The sequence below is a fragment of the Rhodamnia argentea genome, chromosome 8, assembly GCF_020921035.1.
Source record: "Rhodamnia argentea isolate NSW1041297 chromosome 8, ASM2092103v1, whole genome shotgun sequence".
NCBI lineage: Eukaryota > Viridiplantae > Streptophyta > Magnoliopsida > Myrtales > Myrtaceae > Rhodamnia > Rhodamnia argentea.
The window spans coordinates 6,926,982-6,943,160 of NC_063157.1; positions in this window are offsets into that span (position 1 = coordinate 6,926,982).

The following is a 16,179-nucleotide window of genomic DNA, read 5'->3' on the forward strand; positions in this document are numbered from 1 at the left end:
TTTCTCCTAAATACTTTATTTAGGTTTCTAATCTACCTATCATAAAAGATTAGTGGCGGCTCTGAATTAATAATTTTACACATAATTAAACCTAAGTTGCGATTCGGTAGGACTTGGGAGAGCTCGAATTAGGTTAGCTAATCTAATTAACCTAATAATCTGCTAACCTGGAATACCAATTTTTAGGTCGCGACAACACTAAATAGAATATCCGGTCTAAAGGATAAGATAGAGTAATGATGATATCATACCCCTGTAGAGTTTTTGATCAATCTTTTTTACCATTCTTGTCTTTGTCAAGCTTTGAAGAATGGGACATTGGTGCCTAAGTTTTCGTGCTATTTTCAAGTCCAAACGTTTAGACTAGCTCCTTTGCATATTTTTCTTGATTTACAAAGGTACCATTCTTGTCTTGCTTCACTTGAAGACCAAGGAAGAAATTTAATTCTCCCATCATACTCATCTCAAATTCATTTGTCATGATCTGTGAGAAATCCTTGCATAAAGTTTCATTAGTAGATCCAAAAATTATATCATCAATATAGATTTGTAAAAGAAGGATGGTTTTTTTGTCACGACCCGAACCCTACGAGCTCGCAAACATCCCCTCTAGCCACGACGTATGCAGGTTCTCCAGGATCCAAGGCCAACAAACTCTTGCGGAAGCAAAAACCATTCCCCATACATAAACAAATAACATCACGATGACTTGGGACGGTAAAAGCAAACTTATACACATATATTTACAGAAGTCAAATCTAAGGCTTCGGAGGCCACTTTACAAGCCTATGACCACGTACTACAAAAAGGTCAAGTGGTCGAAGCTACTATATTTCAAAAAAAGAAAATCCTCAACAAAAGTCAAGAGGCCAACTACACTAGGTTCCATCCTCGCTATCATCAGTTATAGAATTTACAGCTTCCTCCTCCGCATCGGATGGCTCAACAATCTCCCCATCCTCTTCTGGTACAAAGATCTCTAGGTCGAGCTCCAAGTCTTCGGGACCAGCACAAGGTACACCACTACGTCGTCCGGAGGTGCAGCATTAGTGGGGTCCCATTCCCCAACTCCATCGTAGGGGATGTCAAAACCCCTCAGCGGACCCACCAACATATCCCCGTAGCGATACATCCATGCCATGTATGTGTGGGGCTTCCAATAAAACTCTCCTACGTCTACCCATACAGTGGTAGCGTGCCTATAATAAACCTTATCTTCCCCCACCGGATATTCTATCACTATCGTATCCATGTCTCGAGGGATCCCAAATCTCCGAGGTGGGTCATTTATTGTTGAGGCGGAGAGTCGAAAAAAGAGAGCCCACGACGGAGTGAGAATAAATCTCGGTAAGAAAGTCTCTAATCCTATATCAGGGCGCTAGTGCCTCCGGACACGTCATAGGTCAGCAATTCTTAACAATTCCTCCCTCAACCAATAATTCACAGAATAAATTCCAGAATACTTCATTCTTTCTCCCAACTTGCTACACCTTAATAAAAAAATTCCACGTTACTCCAAAACCCGCATTTATCGCCTTAGGCTATAACATAAAAATTCCCCATTACTATAAAGCCCGCGTTTAACGCATCAGGCTATCATAAAAATGGACGGACCCGCGTAATAACGCCTCGGGCCATTATATAGTCCAGGCCTGCGTAATAACTCCTCGGGTTAGTATCCCACGTTTAACGCCTTAGGATAAAATAATAAACAGAATCCCGCGTTTAACATCTCGGGGTAAAATATGGTCTTATAAATACGAACCCCATGTCATAACGCCTCGGGGTAAAATTCCGCACTTCCGCTCGATTATTCCTCATATAGACCATATAATAACAATAATTCCTCCATCGCTTCTTCATATACCACACGGTCTCATAAAAACCTCCCAATCGATCCATCGCCACCACGTGATCTTGCTAAATTTCCCGATTAGCAGATCGAGACCATACAATCTCATCAATTTTCTCTAATAAAAGATTGGGACCACACAACCTTTTTAATTTTCCCCAACCGCTCAAACGAGACCACTCGATTAATTATACTGAATAAATATTCGATCGGGACCACGTGATTCACTCACGTTGAATAAATAATAAATCGGGACCACGCGATTAAATCTCACTCAAACCATCGGTCAATCGGAACCACACGATCACTTTATGCTACCACAAAAATTAATCTACGCCATACGATTAAAATTATGCTAACGTAGCAATTAATAATTACTGTACGATTAAAATTACGCTAACGTACAAATAATGCGTACCATACAATTAAATTATACTAACATGGCAATTAATCGGGACCATACGATTTAAATATCCTAACATGCATTTAATCTCCACCATATGATTAAAGCATAGTAAGGCCACAATTAATCCTAGCCATGTGATCAATCTTCATAAAGCAAGATTAAATCTAGGCCATCCAATTAAATCATCAAAAGCAAGATTTAATCATGGCCATCCAAATCCAATCATGGATCACTATTTACTTCAAGAACACAAAATTCTCTCTCCTCCTTCTCTCCATTTTCGGCCAAGCCATCCTCATAGAGCAAACCAACAATTTTTCACCAAAATTCCTCAAATTTATTCTCTATTAGCATCCTAGCCACCTAATCCAAGTTTAGAAACTATCTTACCTCAAATCTAGCAATTTTTCCGGTGAAAATGTTGAGTGAAAATTTTATCCAATGGCGGCTCCGATGGTCCTCCCTTGGCCGGCTTTAACCCACGTTACTCCGGCGACTCCGGGTGGCTCATGGTGGTAGCTCATCTTTAGTAGTTTAAGGTGAGGCCGGTGATAGCTTGAACAAATTTCGGCAATGGTGGTGGTGATGGTGATGAATTTGGCCAAAGAGGAAGAGAGAGTGTGTAGTGAGAGAAAGTGGTGCAATTGATGAAGATGAGGATGAAAAATTGATTAATATAGGTTAGGATATTTTTTTTTTGGGGTGGATGTTTTGGTCTTGAAAGGCAAGAAAGGCAAGTTGGTAATTTCCTCACAACCGACTTGATCAATTTCGGCCACTAGGGGGTAAATGACCATAATGCCCCTTGACCAAAGTGGAAAAATAGATATTTTCCAAGGGTAAATGGGTATTTTCCCATTTCCAGTCCAAATTTTATTTTTTTGAACACTTCGGGGCAAACCGTGAAGTACCGCACTCTGGATGAGGAAACGTCCAAAATTTAATTATTGAAACCCCTGAAGGTCCGACGTCAAATTCTGAAGCTTGATTTACGATCAATCTCGATCAATTGAAATTTCAGCGTATCTCAAACTAACGGGCGGCTTTTATGAGTTACACGTATCGACCCATGATTAATACCACGTTTAAGAATTACTCGAGCCATGGCGACTTTAGTTGTCATTTAATTGCGAGGGTCAATCATTAGTCTCGATGGACACGATTGTTAGAAAATAATTTAGGGACGTTCGGAACCCACACGAGGTCAAACGGAATCACCCATGATCCAAACATAGGGTATTATCCAAATCGTTCATTAACCATTCTAGGATCGGCCTATATTGGTCCAAAATATTTCCTCGACAATTTTCATGGCCAAAGAGTCAATCCAGGATCAAGTTCTTAGGTCTACATACTTGATTTTTCCTAGGCAGCCATTCCCATTTGGTTAGTTTGCTCAAGATGGACCAATTTTGAGTGAGATTTAGTTGAAATACATCAATGAGATATTTCATTTATTCAAATCTTCGAAAGCGAGTCGGAATACAGGATGTCACATTTACCCTTCATTTGAATAAATAGAGTAGTATCTACTTTACCTTTTTTCGAAGCCATTCTTAATAAGAAAAGTACTTAACCTTTCATACCAAGCACGTGGTGTTTGTTTTAATCCTTACAAGGCTTTGTTTAGCTTGTAAACATGATCAGGTTTCTTAGGGTCTTCAAAACTAGGTGGCTCTTCTACATGCACTCTCTCTTTGATGTAGCCATTTAGAAAACACTCTTCACGTCCATCCGAAAAAGTCTGAAGCCATAATAACATGCATATGCTAATAAAAGTCTAATAGCTTCTAACCTGGCCATTGGCACATAAGTCTCGTCATTATCGATTCCTTCTTCTTGTGAGTAGCCTTTTGCAACTAGTTTTGCTTTTTTTCCTTGTGACTCTGCCTTTGTCATCAATTTGGTTTCTAAAAACCCATTTCGCGCCTATAATAAGACGATCTTTTGGCCCTGGTATTATTTCATGTTCGGAAAAACCCTAGGCTATTTTGAAGATGACAAAACAATCCTTGAACTCTTGGTTTGGGATAATGCCGTGAATACTCGTTTAGCAGATTGTCCGAAGGTGCGGGGATGCACAAGATTGAATCTGTTAAAAAGGTGGCTTAGATGTTACTTTGAGGGACTTAGATGGTATGTGAAGCTCGGACGTTGAGCGAGGAGGCTCGGACGTTGGAATGATGCTCAAGATCCGAGAGAGGTATTTTGCGGGCAATAACCCGAACTTCAAGAGATATTCAAGGATGATTTCAATGACAATTACAACAGCTAGCAATCGAGCTGGATCGTTCTTGAAGATTCCCAATGATAGAGATCAATCAAGGTTGCAGATCAAAGGAGACGAGCTTAACTTTCCTATTAGAGAAATCCATCTATGGAAACCCAATATCTTAATTGTATGGGCGATTTGGTCCAACGAGGAAAACTTTCCGTTGGCAACCCTCAACGGTTAAGAAATCTTCTTTTTAGATACGCTCTTGTCCAAATGGGAAGTTTTGGAGAGCGATCCCTCGAAGGCCTTAGAATGGACAGTTGGAGATGGAGGAGTATAAAAAGACATCTCGAAGTAAAAAAGAAAAAGGTTTGCGTAAGAGGGAAAAGTGTTCTAAATTCCATGATCGAGAGAGCTTCTTAGAGGTGCATACATGAGTGTTGAGCATTAGGTGTGGAGTCCTTCATCTCAAGGGAGATCACCGAGTTGTAACTTCTGAGCAATTATCTAGTGAAATCCAACCAATTGGTCATCGGCCCGAAGAAGTGGACGTAGGCTTGAACAAAACCGAACCACTATAAACCCTTTGTGTAGTTTTCTCTCTCCCTTACTCTGATTTGATCATACATCTTGTGATGCTTGAACTGCGCACTTAGCACTCCTTGTGATATTACTTGTGCTTGACAATTGAGGGTTTGGCTACAAGTTTGATTGATTCAAATTTCGCATCAAATTAGTTAAATTACTCTATAATCACCTATTCACCCCCTCTAGGTGATAACGTTAGCCACAACAGTTCCCAAATTTGATTTACCTTGAATTGATATAATTCTTCTTGCATTACTTCTATCTAGCTTTCATTAGAGAGTGCCTTTGAAATCCTTTGGTTCTATCTCTGAAATGAGAGCTAATGCTCCCATCTTTTCTTTGAAGGATGAGCGAATCTTGATTCTTTCTTTACATCTCCAAGAACGAGTTCCATAGGATAGTTGGATTTATGTTTCTAGTTGTGATCGAATCTATCTATCTTTTGATTGTTATCAGTAGCGGTAGAGCCGGATAGATCTTTAGTAGAGTCGGGTTGAGTAGAGACGATGAATTGTGTATAGTACGTGTGTTATGCTTCTTACAGGTTTTGAATTTCTTCATTTGTAAGAGAATGTCCCGATACCTCTTGTTCTTGAATATTGTAAAGAACATTGTTTTCATCGAACTTCTCATTCATCGACTCTTCCATAGTACATGAAATTTTGTCCAAAATCCCATATGCCTTGCTTGTAGTTGAGTATCCAAAAAAGATTGCCTCATCGAATTTCTCATCAAACTTATCAGTTCAATCATTTGCATTCTTAAGCACAAAGCACTTACATCCAAAGACTTTAAAGTATGAAATATTTGGTTTTCTATCTTTATAAAGTTCATAGGGAGTTTTGTCCAACATTGGCCTTAAAAACACAAGTTTTGTAAGATAAAAAACGGTTGAAACCGCCTCTACCCAAAAATATGAAGAAATTTTCCTTTCGATTAACAGAGTTCTTGTCATTCCTACAAGGAACGATGTTTCCTCTGTACAACTTCATTTTGTTATGGAGTATAGGGAGTCGAAAAGTTGTGTTGCAAACCGTTTTCAATGCAATAGTTTGAAAAATTTTAATTTTCAAATTCTCTTCCATGATCTGTTTTTATGCAAGAAATAGTAAAACCCTTTCATTTTGAACTAATTTTGCAAAAATGAGAAATATGTAAAACCTTCATTTTTGTGTGCAAGAAAATAACGAGTATAGTCATCAACAATAACAAAATAATATTTCTTACCATTGACACTTGATTTTTAATCATTTTATTTTTGAAAAATTAATAAAAAATAACTAAAAAATTATGAAAAATGTAAAATCAATCTTGGGAACCTTGTCCTAGTCTTAGAAATCAATTTTGAAATTTCATAATTTTCGATATTTTTCGGATTTATTTTATTATAAAATCAGCAACAAATAAGAAAAAAATAGTATCCTTGATCAGAAAAATACACAAAAATAGTCAATATTTTGCTTTATTCCCTTGTTACTTTTGACATTATAAACATCAAGAATTCAATTTGGCTCACCAAGTTCCTTCACAAATATGAAATCAAGTGGAGCTAAAAATATAGCATTTTAGGTCTTTTTATTTTCAATTTTTACTTTTTATAAGCTATGATATTGGTATCTGAGGCCTTGAGTTGCAATTGGGTCTACTTTCTTAAAAAATTGTTTAATTTTGGCCAAAAGGACATATTTGCACATTTTATTTTCAATTTAGTGCCATATTTTGTTCAAAATTAAATTAATTTTTTTCTAGAGGCACCCATGAAATTAAAACCCGTTGCCCTATAGTTTTCATCATACCGAATCCATTGACGGCCTTGGTTTGGACCTATTTCATCATTCAAACTTCGGACAAGCTGTCGCGACCTAAAAAAAAATAGACAAGTTAATTTTCGGGCTAATGGATTATCGGGTTAATTAATTAACTAACCTAACTCGGACTCTCCCAAGTCCATACCAAATCGCAACTTAAGGTTCAAATAATTAACATGCAACGTGTTTTGAATTTGGAGTCGCCACTAATCATTTTCGGTAGGTTGATTAGAAACCTAAATAAAATAGCGGGAGAAAACTATCTTATTTCCGCGAACCGGAGATTTTGAATTCGGGAATTTGGTTACGCTAGATTACTCTAACGCCCTTTCGGTACCATTTTCATGAAAAATATTTGATTTGGCAATTTTGATGGATTTTACTTGAAATTCAAAGATGCAATTTTTTTGGTTTTTTATCTTCTTTTTTATGATAATGTAAAACATTGAACTTTGTGCGATATACACCATGGATGATTTAGAAAGAAAGAAAACGCAGCCAAGCACGAGTATTTACAGAAATAAAGTAACATGTAATAATGCTAAAATTTGGAACACGTGGCATGTCTAAAATAAACAATCAAATGTTCAAATCAAACGATTACATTTTTGTAGATCGAGATGGAAAGGATTACCTTCTATTACACAAAATCTTACTCACATACACGTTATAGTTCACTTCAAGATCTCGGAGTTGGAAGAACGCGGCTGTCGTCGAAAATGGCAAGGAATGGCGTTGTTGGGTGGCGAGAGGCGAAATATGTGTCGGGACTTGTCGAAGATGATGCTCGACTAAAACTCTTTTCTTCACTCTCGAATTTTCTCTTCTAATTTTTCTCAAGAACTCTCTTTTTCCTCTCTAAAAATTCCTCTAAAAAACTCTCTCAAAACTCTCTCAATTCTCTTCCACTCCCCCCAAGAGCTCTCTACATTCTCTATCACCAAAATTCTCCTCCTCAATTCTCAAGAACTCTCCCTCTTTTATAGCCAAATTTCTCCACCCTTCATTCTTCATCTTCATTTCTTCACCTTCCATTTTCATCTTCCCTTCTTCATCTTCATTTCTTCACCTTCCATTTTCATCTTCCCTTATTCATCTTCATTTCTTCACCTTCCATTTTCATCTTCCCTTCATCACCTTCCCTTCATCATCTTCCCTTCTTCATCTTCCCTTCTTCATCTTCTTTTGGTATATGCAATACAGTCCCCGAAGTTCCATGTATTTGCAATGCGGTCCCTGAAATTTTAAGTATTTGCAATACGGTCCCTAAAGTTTCAAATCTTCTCGGTGTATTTTTCCATCCCGTGCCTAGTTTAGACGCATGCTAAATTAAGTGTTCTGTTTGCCCAATTATATGCCAATGCAATGTACGCTAAAAATAAATATGTGAGATGATTTTTATTTAGAACTAAAATTAGTTCTAATTTTTATGCAAAAAAATAGATTAGTCAAAATTTAGGCGTCAACAGCTGCCCCTCTTTGAGTGGAGGCTCGTAGAGGTTCCGCTCAAAGACAAAATTGAATCCTAAATTTTGACGGTGCAAATTATGGATGAACTTTTTGGCGAGAGTTTTAATCCCATTTTTTATGTAATGAAGTGATGCATGATATGCAAGACAGTAAATAACATGTGTCATAATTTCCCTTTTTCATGTTAGAGAAATATGCACATGGATCGCATACAAGAATACCTGTTTTACCAAATTTCTCGTAAGCTAATGGTTCTCTTAATTTCCAAGCTTCTTTTTGCGGATGCAAGGATTTTAAGGTATTTGGCCTATCTGTTATCGGAGACTTCTCCCTAATGCAAGACAGCGCAAGATATGTGTATCGTTTGAGATCACAAGAGCTACGTCGTTGTGAGTCGAAAGAAGTGAAATCAAGTTCACAAGAGCTACGTCGCTGTGAGTTGATTAAATGTTGAAATCGCCAGTGCATATGTCTTCACGATTCGACAAAGGGGAATCAAAATCATAAGAGTTACGTCATTATGATTTGGTTTGGATCAAAACCATGGGTGCTTATGTCTTCATGATTTGATAAAGGAGCCGAAAATCATAAGAGCTATGTCATTATGAGCCGACTAAAGGTCAAGATCACCGGTGCATACGTCTTCGTGATCTGAAACCGAAATCATAAGAGCTACATCGTTATGATTTGATAAGATGTCAAGATCGCCGGTGCATATGTCTTCACGACTTGACGGAAGAGGCATATTGCCCGAATTGAACAATATTTAATAGGAGCACCATCGAATGGAATCGATAAGTACAAAAGGGGCATATTGCACGAATTGAATCATAACAACTATCATCGGAGGAGTTGTTAATTTGAAAAGGGGTTCGGAAAACTTACCCGGGTTCTCCAAACGATTAATCAAGGAACGAAACAGATTGTTGTATCGTACCTGGTAGGCATTTGCAAGCAAAACTTGCTCATTCAATAATCCTTGGATGAATTTCGATACCTTGGGAGGGAACTCGAACATCGGGAATGTATTACCTATCATAGAATGTCAGAGGTAACACACACAAACATATTCAACAATGAGTATAATACAATCACTCATACTATGGTTCATGCATAACCATTCTGTCAAGTTTGCATTACCAATTTTGTCCGGGGAGGTTCTCATATTACGAATACCTCGAATGTGAGCTGAATGGGGGGACTTCGGTCCGAAAGGGCTTTCTCTCACTCTCGAGAAAAGCTATTTATCCTGTCTGCAGGATTCAAGAGAAATCACTCAATCTTTCCATCATCGCATTCGATAAGGATCCAAGTAATCTCGCAATTGATACGACCGAGCCGATCTGGAGGTCATAATTAGAACCGTAATGAGGGCTAGGTCAAAGGTTTACAAAGGGGACTCTAATTGAGTCAAGGTTGCTGAAATGAATTTCTTCATCATCCGCTCCGGATTTACAAGTCAAGAATCCTGAAAAAATGAGAGAGAAATAATATTGCTCGAACTTCTTCGAGTGATGCTTAAAATCATTTAACTCTACGTTAACTCAAGTACCCTAATCAGAAGAGACTTTGGACGGTTATAACGTAGGCTAGGATTGGGAGCGGGAACGAAAAGACTCGTTTTGGCTCGGAAATTAAATGAGAAGGGGCTTGACGTTGGTGATCATCGTCGACTAGTCACCGATCTTGGTCTTTCGGAAATATCTTCGGAAAGAATACCATCATTGAATGAGGGATGGTAGTTTTCTACTGAAAATTGCACTTTGCAAACCGATTTCTTGGGGAGTCTTCTTCACAACAAGTGTCTGTCAAGGATTTGCAAGAGACACAATGCAAACATGTACATGGAATTTACAACTTAACATGCAAAAATGTACATTCAAAATTCAGAAGTACTTTACAAATGAATGTGCATTGGCCTTACTTTTGGTAGGCACTTTGCTTTTCCTATGCTTGAAATTTTCATATGAGATCGGCCTTTGCTTTTCTTACTCCCGACTCTCATTTTTCTTTTTTTTCTTCTTTTTTTCGAGAAGAGATTTCTTTTCCTTTTTCTTTGAGAGCTCTTTGACATCTCTCTATTTTGTTTTTTTTTTGTCGAGAGTGGGCCCTTCTCCTTTAAGCTGAGTTTGTCTCTCCTTTTTTTTTTACAATCCCATGATTTTGAACCAGAAATTACAACAAACATAAATATTTACAAAGAAAAATTATGTAAACATAAAAAATCTAGCATACAAGAAATGAGTCCATTCGGGAATTCTCTGTTGACCCGACCATCTCCAATTCTAATCTTTGGGAAAATGCTATCTTCGTCTTTGGAATGAGCAAATGATCACCAACGGGGGTTTAAGAAATGAATTTGCGGGCTCAAGTGGGCTATGCAAATAATGAAGTGTATAGGATAGAGAAGTGAATGCTCTTCATCATCCTAAGGCACTTGAATTAAAATTCGAGTATAAATGCAAAGAAACACCCGAAGATTAATGTTAGTCCGAGCAAGAAAATTTCTAACCATTTACCTCGTGTTGCTGCTAGAATTAACCCGTCTGGACCCCGATGTGGGGTGGTTCTTGACAGGGGTAAAGAAATGAAACCACCGCTCAAAAGGGGTAATCAATGGATCACCTGTAGTGTTTGGGATAGAGAACCGAATGCCTCTGTCATTTCGGCTATCGTACCTTTTGAGAAAACCTTTTACCTTGTGAAATGCGGAACTTAGCCACCGTTCAACTCTCCCGAAAAAATGGGACGTGTTTGGGAAAGGATTGCCTTTCATCATCCTGCCCTGCCCCATTCCATACATTCGATGTATCTTATGTAGTTCATGTTCCTTATTCAGAGTTGGTAAATTAAACATGAGGAACAGTCATGCGCAAACTATGCAATGTATGAGTGTTTTTGAGCATATAAAATGCAGCAACTTTTTATCTTGGTGGATAGAATTTGCAAGCACATAAGAAACTTCTTAGGGGCGTGGATTGGGAGTTGCCCTCGCTCATGCAAATGAGTTGCAAAACTTCATTATCCGGTTCGAGACATGAGATTGTCAAAGGCTCCGAGAATTTCTTATTTCATTAATTTTTCGGGGAGAATGGATACTTCCATATCTGGAAAGGCAGTGACCCCTGTAAAAATCAAAAGGGAAAGCGTCAATGTACGTTCTCATGTTCTAAACGAGTTGAAACGATACCGCTTTACCCTTGTACGTATTCCTTGCCAACTTTGAATTGAAAAGATCAATTCATCTGGATCGGATTGTGTGTCCGGGAAGTTATCTCTCCGGTTTTGTAACCATCCGGGCTGAGCTTCAATCGGCATTGAATCGCGAAGCAAAAAGGTTTTTATTAATCTTTGTACATTGATGTCAAATCTCGGGATCGAACCTGGGACGCCTCGGACCATTGTCATTCCCTCAACCACCAGGCTGTGGTGATGTTGGCGTCCACGGTTGGTTTGCTTTTTGCTATATTGTTCTCAAAACAGTTGGCAATCCCCTGTCGAGAATAAAATAAACATAATTTAGAGTTTGAAATGACTGAGAGCTAATTGGGACGATACGGAGTTACCCATCTTTGAGCTCGCTTGGCCTTTTACTCGTATTCTCCCAAGTAAGGCTATTCGAAATCTCTCTTTACGGGCGTTCAGGGGCGTCGTCCACAAATTGATTTGCTACGGGCCTAGCTTAACAAGGAACTCACGCATTTGATAAGGGAGGAGAAAATTCGACCTTTAACTCTAGGCAAATTCTAGACAGCTAGAAAGTAAAAAATATCCCACGCGGGGGGACTATACATGGAATTAAAGAAGTATTCATGCGAGATTGGTTCTACCTCTCTTGCTGGCCATTCCAATGATCGATCGATTTTGTCTTGGATCATACACCAACGATCGTTGTTCAAGGATCCATAATCACTTGCTTCGGATCACAACTCGGGAGATCCTTCGGCTCCGAACCGGCTGATCAAGGTGGTGAGCTCATCATCAAAGTAATCTTCTGATTTTTCGAGCAATTGATACTCGAATTGGGCGGTGTTACTTGCTAACAGCGGCGATGCATTTCCCACTTTATTTTCGCCGTGAGCGGTCTGACTCCTTGAGCTATGAGCTTCCGCCATTGCTCGGGAACTTGTAGGGATGATCAACTGGTCTGCTGCTAGAACCACCAGCGGAAGGTTGGTATGGCCTGTATTCTTGATTGGGAAGTGGCCGGGTACCTTTTGCTTGGTAGGTTTTCCCGGTATTGATCTTCCAGTCAACTTTGGTCCGGTCGCCTTTATTCCAAGCCGTAATAACTCTTATCTCTCACTCAATCTGTCATCTTTTTCTTTTCTGATATGGAGGAGCCCTCAAATCTTTTCGCTTTCTCTACGAACGAGGCGGTTATTTCACTCCTCAAATCTTTTCGCTCCCTCCTACGGAAGAGGCGGTTATTTCCCTCTTCAAATCTTTCCGCTTTCTCTACTAACGAGGCGGTTATTTCCCTCCTCATGTATCCCCCCGAAACATAAAGTAACAAAATCGGAAAGACAAACAGGGCTTAATTGCGATGTGATTTTTTTTTGAAGAACTTTATTTATTTATTTTTTTATTTTTCAAAACCGTGGGACATGAATTCTTGAAGAAGCCCAACCCTCGGTTCTTACCATGATGACAAACTTGTTGGTCGTTGGTTATCGTCATCGGGTTGGTTTGGGATACTTCAACAAGATTCGAAAAATGGTGCAATTTTATTGATATGAAATTACATCTTCTAGGAAAGAAAATCCAAGAGTGCAAGACATAATAGAAATCCAAATGCAATCCAAAATCTAAAGGAAACAGAAAATGTCCCACGTAGGGGATTGCATAAACGTAATGATGTTACTCTGAATCTAAACCCTCCAGTGGATCATCACATATGGCATTAATGAATGATTTGGAAGGTTTAGGCGCCGGGTAAGGTTCCTCCTTATGCGCTCCATCTTCGGATATAGCAACAATGGTTACATCATCAAAACAACCCGCGATATCGAAGACTCCTTCATCCTTACTAGCACCAACCTGTCTGATTCCCAGCCCGAATACAGCATTAATTTTACCAGAATGATCCGGCAAAGGATTATTCTGGACATTTGGCTGTTTGTTGTCTTGGAACGAGAATGCTTTAGGATCGAGAAGATCTTGAATCCGATGCTTTGATGCGAAACAACCGTCGGTGTCATATCCGAGCTCCCCGCAATGGTAATCACATTTCTTTGATGGATCATATCTCGGCGAGCTCGTGTCACCGGGTCGTAGAGGCTCGGAAGTCGGTAAACCTCTCTTACGCAGAACCGCAAGTACCTGCGACGGGGTTCCTGGTAGAGGGGTAAACCGCCGAGGAGACCGTTGATTCCCTCTTTGTCGTTGCATGCCGAAATTAGCATGCTGCTGATTAGGAATCTGTACGGCTGGCGTCCGGGTCGTGGGTTTTTGGCTGTAGGTCATGTTGACCTGTGGGGCCGGCTCCTTGTCTTTCCTTACCATAAACCTCTTAGTTGTCATGGCGATATCACCGTACCATCCTTTCTTCATGCCGTTCTCGATTTCTTCAGCCATTGCGATGAGATGGCTGAATGACGTGGCAGCAGATCCCAAAATTCGAGTTCTCATAACTGGCGGTAGGGTGGAAACAAACAATTTCATGAGTTCCCTTTCGGGAGGGACCGGTTTCAGGTGAGATGCCACGTTCCTCCACCTGGTGGCATATTGCTTGATTGTTTCTTCCTTTTTCATCTCAAGCTGCTCAAGGTCCTCTCTGGTGGTGAGCACGTCCAAGTTAAAGCTGAAATGTTTGATGAAAGCATTAGCTGCCTTCTCCCAATCATCCATCCGATAGATCTCGTAGTCTGTATACCATCTCATGGCAGCTTCTTTTAAACTAGCCTGGAAGGTCCGAACCATTAAGGGGCCGTCGGTCGCATGCTTATTCATTCTTGCTTGGTACATCCGGACGTCTTGAACCGGGTTGGAAGTTCCATCATACTTCTCAAAGTCGGGCATCTTGAACTTTTCGGCACCGTGACCTTTGAAAAGACAGACAGTCAATCTCAGGGTATGTTGTGAGTCCCCTCAACCTCTCGGATCCTCTGTTCCATTTGGGCTAACGGTTTGGCCGTATCACCATTCAACCCGGGGGCCACGGGGCTGGCTTGGGGGATTGGGACTACGGGCGGCGTGCCCGAGCTCACACCTATGAAGATCACATCTTCTAGCGGCATTGTCTGATAGGGAGCAGTTTCCAAGGCTTTACTGGAGTTGTCCATAGGAGGAATTAGAGCAGGAATGGTTAGCGGCGGGCTGGCGGTGGATGATTGAAGTTTGGCGGCGAAGGCGGCCATCATTTCTTCCATCTTTCGGGACATCATCCCTTCGAAGCGCTCGGTCAAGGAATTAAGTTTCTCGTCCAGGGCAGCACTGATAGTGGCGTTAATGTCGGCCATCCTCTTTGCGGCTGATCGGGTAATATGTGGAGGATCCGTGATAAATTACCTGTACACAGTAACAAACCCAAAATTAGTACAGGGAGCAAGAACAGCGAGCCGGCCCATGGCATCCCTCTAGACTCAAACGAACAAAGTGATTATAACCAAAGGATTGAAACATGTAATTTTCAGTTTGTCCGCTTTTACGAAAAAATTCGTATTAATTTGCACGTTGATCAAAACATGTCCAAATTTTACGAGCTTGTAGTTGAGAAGATGATGAACAACTTTTATGTTGGCCAATCGGACTAGAAATGCACGGATCAAAGCAGTTTAATTTGTCTTTCCAAAAAATCACGTTCAGAAAACTGTTATAATCGCATGTTGTTGAAAAAACGAAGGGCCATCTTAAATTATGAATTTAGTTCTGAAATTTTGTAAGACATTAGTTGAAACATAGGTCTACAACTTTCGTGTTTGGTACTTACTCAAAGCTCGATCGTAGAATTTAGTAAAAATCGTACAATAGGAACAAGCCAAATTAGATAGGAACAAGCCAAATTAGAATTGAGGACAGGTGATGAAATTGTAAAAGTTACGGAAGCAAAGTGCGAAATTGGAAATAAGACAATGAGACTTCTAAACAATCAACCTAAACCATGGACTGGCCAAAAATAAAAATGAGATAACAGGGTACAAGAGACAAGAAATTACCTATCATACGAAGAAAATGTCAATCACAAAGACATGCGCATGAATTGTGAGTTTAAATCTTATTCTATCTATCCAAAAGGCTTTTGCAAAGTGAAATGATGAACGAAATGACATGTCGCAGCCTCGCGCGCAATCATCATGACTAGTCGTAACCTCGCGTACAATAGTCATGACTAGTCGGGTCCAATCACTTCGGCTTGGTTCGGTCGACAAGGGCAATTATCATGCATCGTAGCCTCACGTACATGAGAACAATCCTTGAGCCATTTTTTGAAAAATTTTCGGGATCCAGATGGGATAACCTTTAGCGAAACCTTACCATTAATGTTAAAGAACCATCTAAATACCATCTTAAAACTATTAGTGTGACCCAGGTCCGGTCACGGGTTATGTGCGGTGTAGTGCAAATACGATAAATCATGCACAACAATTAAAGGCAAACACCGCTTCAATGATTCAAAAGTTAAATCACAATTCCAATTCACCAAGCTCGCAAAATAAAGGTTTAGCCGATCACTCCTCCCCTTATAACTCCCAATCTGCAAAAACATTTAACACCTAAGAATGAGAATTCAACCAAAGTTTACCAAATCAAGTGATTTCTTTTTCATGAAATTATCTGGCCTAAGTCCTCTTTGGATCCCAGTGAGTCGCCAAGCTGTCGCGACCTCCAAAAAAATAGA